Below are 6120 nucleotides of genomic sequence, written 5' to 3'. Positions count from 1 at the left end.
CGAAGCAAATAAGAAAGAAAGAGAAGGGAAAGATTATGTCGTTAGCTACCCCTTATGTATTTCTCCAGTCAGCTAGCCAGATTAAAAATTCCCGCTCCACTGCGAAAGCGCTGATTTTCGTCAAGACTGTACTGTTTTCTTCAGATCCAGAAGTGAAAGAACCAACAGTTTTCAAGTTAACGTAGTGCTTTGCAATATTATTTCCAAGTAGTATCGTTTTTCCCCAATTTCGGGCGAAGTAAATAAAACATCAAAAGTAGAAACGCCTTCTCGAGGCTACTTCCGTTAATTGTAACGTATTTTTTTGTCAGTGCTTTTTTTTCTTCGAAGAATTCTGGTGACATCTGTAAAAGAAAATGAATCGTGATAAAAAGAAAAATCCATTATTTTCGTGAAAAGAAAATAAGATTTGAAAAGTTGAAAAGAAAATTTCTTTAGGCTTCTCAAATGATTCGCGAAATGCTTTTCTTGTATTTATTCCAACCCAGTAAGTTTTCTAGGAGTGAATATTTTTGTCCCATGAATGTTTTTTAAAATTTGTAACATGTGCATTCCACAGTGGTTATGGTTGTGGTTGTACAAAAAATTGTTATAACAAAATGTCTTTTGAGCAACGTCTGTCAAATTGCAAACAGTTTTACGAAAATGCCTCGTGGGAAACACAAACAGCATTTATTGCCAAATCAACTCGTGTTTTAAGGAGGAGGAAAGTTTCCGATCCAGATCAGTGGAAGAAATTGTCTCATCTTGTAAGCAAAACGAGATAAAGTTTGTTGTCATTCAAATAACAAGCGACGATTTTTAGTCCACTGGAGCGTTGCAAAAGTTAATTATCAATATAAAAAAGGATAGCAACAAAGACAATATGAACTGGCTGAGTAGGAAAGTCATTTTTGTGGTGAAATCAAAACCCGGAATAGTTTTTCGTGCCAAATACAACGACATTCAACCAGTGTTGCAACTTTTTAATCTGTAGCAGAGGGGTTAAAATCTCTCTCATCTGTACTTTTTCTTTAAAAAAATCTGTACCATCGAAAGTATTCATTGTAGAGAAAAATCTATTTTATTAGCATGAAAAAAATACTCATTTATTTAGTACAAATACTACATTTACATTTGCGAGTCATTCGTGTGTTTGATGATGCTTGTACATAGTTTTCCTGAATCTAGATTGCATACTATCATTTATTAAAATTTCGGAGCTGCCGCCACGATGTTTAATAAAATTTTTTGATCTCAAAATAGCGTTCATTGTATCGTTGAAGAGCCGATGTCGAAGCTTATTTTTGTTCTGATAATGCTCAGAAAAAATCGTTGTTGTTGTTGAGGGGTGAGGCATAGTGAGAACGTTACAAACAAGGCATCGAAGCAACGAAAACTTGAACCAATCCTGAAACCGTGATTCCCTTACGGTGTAATTTTGCTTTTAGAGTCCGAAATTCATTCTCCAGATCATGTATATTCCCATCGTAGAGCCCTGGAAACGCCTCTAACACAACGTTAATGCTTGTCAAATTGGAAAAGTTTCTGGGATTTAACATTGACGCAGCCTCGACTGTCGGATCATCAATATCGAATCTTCTCCTCATTTGCTTGATCAGCTCCACGAAAAATCGCGACACATATCCTTAAAAATGATTTGTCTCTCGCTGTCCATTGTTCTGTTTCTTCTGCTGCCATTCTAACCTAACAATTCTTGCCGCTTTTGAAATGATTTTCATAACTAGCAAAGCTTGCAAATGATATGTACATTTGACACTATTAGATCTGGACAAGATTTTTATCTAGCGCATTACGGAATTCGAAACACCGCATCATCACGGTCGCACCGTCCGTCGCGAATACTTTCAGGCGATCCTTGTGAGGAATTCCGTCCTTATGAAACTGATCAATTATTGCATTGTAAATTATAAATGTAAGACACCAAACGAAACTGCGACGAGAATGTCATGATGATGTAGCTTTGTTCAAATGTATGAAATTCCACATGCGAAAAAAATATGTACCAATCTGTACTTCTTGACGAAAATCTGTACCCTGTACCGTATAGAATCTGTACCGAAAATAACGAAAAAATCTGTGTTTTTCCAGATAAATCTGTATGTGTGGCAACACTGCATTCAACATCTGATGAAATATGTACCTCCTGTAAACCATGAATTCTCGCGTAACTTTTGAAAAGGTCCAATGTAACATTTTCGTCAACTCGAGAAAAACGAAGTTGAAGACCCAAACATTATCCCGTGAATTGTCTTAAAAGCTTTCGATCTTTATCGCTACTTTCACCACTAGCAGTCAAGAATAACTCTGAAAAACCAATCGTAACTGATGTTCCGTGATTTGAGATTAAAGTTGAAGACTAGGAGCGAAAAATGTTACATTGGACCTTTTGACTGCCCGCATTTGTACATTGGACATATTACGTTGCACGATAAGAATTTGAAACTAATTACTAAACAACAATCCAAATAACAGCATTTCATTCTAAAGGCAGATTATTATTGTTATCACTCGTCGAATTGCACTAAAATCGGTAACAACACCTGTAAGAAACAAAAACTCAAAACGACCGAAGTACGACTTCGTATTGTTTTGACTGCTTTGTTACTTCGGACGTTCCGAGCGTCGGAGAAAAGAGGCGTCCGAAGTAACAGCCGGGCGCATTAATGTGCGATTCACATAGCACGTTACGGAGAAGAACGTCTACGTTCCGTCAACGTCTCCACCAATTCACACATGCAGTCAATGCTTCCACCAGCACCGTCACGTCAAATGCCAAACGAATGATTTATTTAATTTTATTCATGGTGTCGCCACCTACAACAATTTTAAATTGCAATGCCCTCTTTCAAATCAGCATGCCTAGAATCAGTTCTAAATTTTGAAAAATTCAATGAGAATCATTGAATTCAATTATTTAGATGCTTAAACCCCGTAGTCCGACCCTTATGCAACAATAATAATAAATAGAATAATTCTTTCAATGATTCTTTCATGATTTTCACTCCGAAATTTGGAGCTAAGAGATATGTTTGCATAAAAAGTACAGTAAGTTACTTATAAAGCGATATGCTGAGGCACCACTCAGTGTCGCATTGTAGTCGGTTTTGACCAGTAATTGGACATTTGCGACTGGTGGCGACTTTCAATGTGGGGCGATAATTTGTGCCCCGAACTCAATGTTTACAAAAATGTCCAACTAGAGGTAAAAATGTCTAATTAAACGTGTTGCATCACAGATCTGTTCAATTAGCTTAATGTCGATGTAGATGTAAATTACTGTACAACAAAATCAAAACAAAAGCCGAGACACAAAGCCCAGACAATAACCAAACGAGCCGTCCGTCTCCGTCAATTATTCTTTTCTACAAACCCTGCCGGTCCTTTTCGTTGAACGTATGCTGACGGGTCGTTACGTTGCTGGTGTATGTGAATGTTTTCATGAGAATCGCATGGTAGAATCATTGACGTATCGTGACGTGACGGGACGTGAACGTGACGTGTATGTTGTATGTGAATCGCACTTAAATCCGAATCTGTACATTGGATATTTTTTGTATCGGCGATAAAAAGATGAAGAAGATAGATACGTGAACGATTGTTTTTGTAATACATTCAAAGATTGAAAACTAATAGCGTGCATCCATTAACTCGATTTGTTTACATTTGTTACATAGGACCTTTTCAAAAGTTACGCGAGAATTCTTCATGAAGCTGGTTCCCGATTATCAAAACAATGTTGATATTGATTACGACCTGATCAGCGACGAAGAATCTTAAGTTGTTCTCAACCATTTGAATAGTATTATTTTAGTAAGATTCAGACCAAAAATACAACCAAACTAGCAGTGGTGTCGAGTGAAGCTTTTGCACCCGGGGCGGAACAGTTGATTGACAATCCGGAACCCCATTCTGTTCAAAAATGTACACAAAAATAGCATTTATCATTTATCATTTTTAAACACAAGTCTATATAGTTACCCAGCAAACATTAAATCGCATAACAAGCGTATATATAACATCATATGCCCTAAAATTTGGTTGGCATATAATGCGCCTAACTGGCATATGCATGCAAAAGTGGAGGCCATATACATACATGGCAAATGCTTACCGATTTTGTTTGGATGAATATGCAACTTTGACCGGCTATAATAGCGATTATGTTGAAATTGAATTGCGATCTAATATGAATATATTCATGGATTGTCAAAGCACCAAATACCATACTATGGCACTTTTGCCATACTCATATACGATTTATTACAGACATTAAAAAAACAAATGGCGCAAAATATTTTCGTGAAATGTTTATTATAGCCTCACGAATCGCCATTTTTATATATGAGTATTTATGTTTGTAGAAATAGTGTTGGGAGTGGAATATGAATGTTTAAAATGGCACAGATTGATGTTTTGTGAGAACTGCTCCGATGTGGGTTCGAACTCCGGTCAACTGGATTATCATCCACCAGCTATCTCGTGCGGCTATCTGAAATTTAATTCAACAGCGGTTAAAACTTTCGAGTGCATCAGCATTTCATTGACATTTCAATATGATGTAATATGTTCTTTATTAGGATCTAATATGATTTACTGTTTCATGATTTTCTTCAGCATGCAACACGATTTACTACAGTACTGAATCAATTTAAATTATACGCTTATACGACACACAAAAGTGCATCAGCGTAATATACGCATATGATGTGGATTAAATATATTTTACGACGATGTACATCATAAAATTGATGTTTATTATACCGAATTGCGACTTAATTTGATAATGGTATTTAAAATCGAGTTTTTACATTTTATGCGATTTCAAATATACACGATACATACTTTGATTGATATTATATGCGATTATGATTTATTCGGATTTCTTGTAAGACTTGCACGTGCAAAATTATACGATTTAATGTTTGCTGGGTAAAATCTTCATCTACATCTAAATCTACATCTACATATGAACCTAAGGTCAATGAAAATGTATTATGGATGAAAATGGCAATTTCTCCTTTGTTGCCACGTTGTTCAGAACATATTGTAGGAGATTGTAATAACTTTATAGTCAGGTGATATATTGAGTATCCTATGGCCCAGAGTGCTCTCTTGGGAAGCTCGTGTAGCTGCTGTAGTGAGCTGATCTCATTAGGTGCTAAATTCTGCTCTTGTATAGGAAAAGGAAAGGAGGATGGGCAAATGCATTCGAGGAAATAAAGGAGGAAAAACAACATACTCGATATTATGACATCCTGGTCCACAATTACATAAATTGTTAGTAGCAAGACCTACACTATAAAGACGTGAATTGAATTCGAATTGATTGAACTTTGGGGATAATAGAGTAAAACCATCTTCCAAGACCATCCCTCCATTAATTCTGCCAACTTATAAATGTCTGTTTGTCCGAAAAATGGAGAATAACTCGTGATACGGATCGACTCACATTGTGAGCTAACGTCGAATTGAACCGTTACATTGTTCGTAGTGAATCGTAACAGTTTTCGTGTTTTCGTAGAGTGACCCCCCCCCCTCCATATAGGAATCAAAAACACAGTCCTATGTCAAAATTGGACCGATCAAAACGTGGCACTGAACGGGTTTAGATAATGTTTGGCATTCCACAATTATTCAATTATTTATCTAAAAAGAATAGAGTATCATTTGTTGTGATAGATGCTAGAAGCAATTTCTATCCATTGATGCAAATAACTTTGCGATCTATTAAGAAATGTTCAAATTAAAGGCGTTCGAAAATTTTACTTTTCCCTGCATTTTCAATATTTAGTTCCTTATTTCACCATTCCAGTTAGACAGTCCTGACTAGTGATCCCCGATAATCGTTCGATTAATCGATTAATCGAATACTTCCTACAGAAATCGATTATTAATCGAACAAATACTGCACAACCAATAATCGAAGCGAACGAATAATTTACGTCGATTAATCGATCCAAACGCTGAGAAAAAAACGTACGGCCGTTACAGTTTTATCCTGAAAATCAATCATTATCTTTGACGCTCCCGTAAGTTCATAAACGAAGCTCAGTGCCGTCAACGCGAATTGAGCATTCATTACGACTTTAGGGGAGCGTAAAGGATAATAATTGATTT

Source organism: Toxorhynchites rutilus, chromosome 1 (genome assembly GCF_029784135.1).
Source record: "Toxorhynchites rutilus septentrionalis strain SRP chromosome 1, ASM2978413v1, whole genome shotgun sequence".
Classification (NCBI taxonomy): domain Eukaryota; kingdom Metazoa; phylum Arthropoda; class Insecta; order Diptera; family Culicidae; genus Toxorhynchites; species Toxorhynchites rutilus.
Note: the sequence above shows the minus strand (reverse complement) of the source record.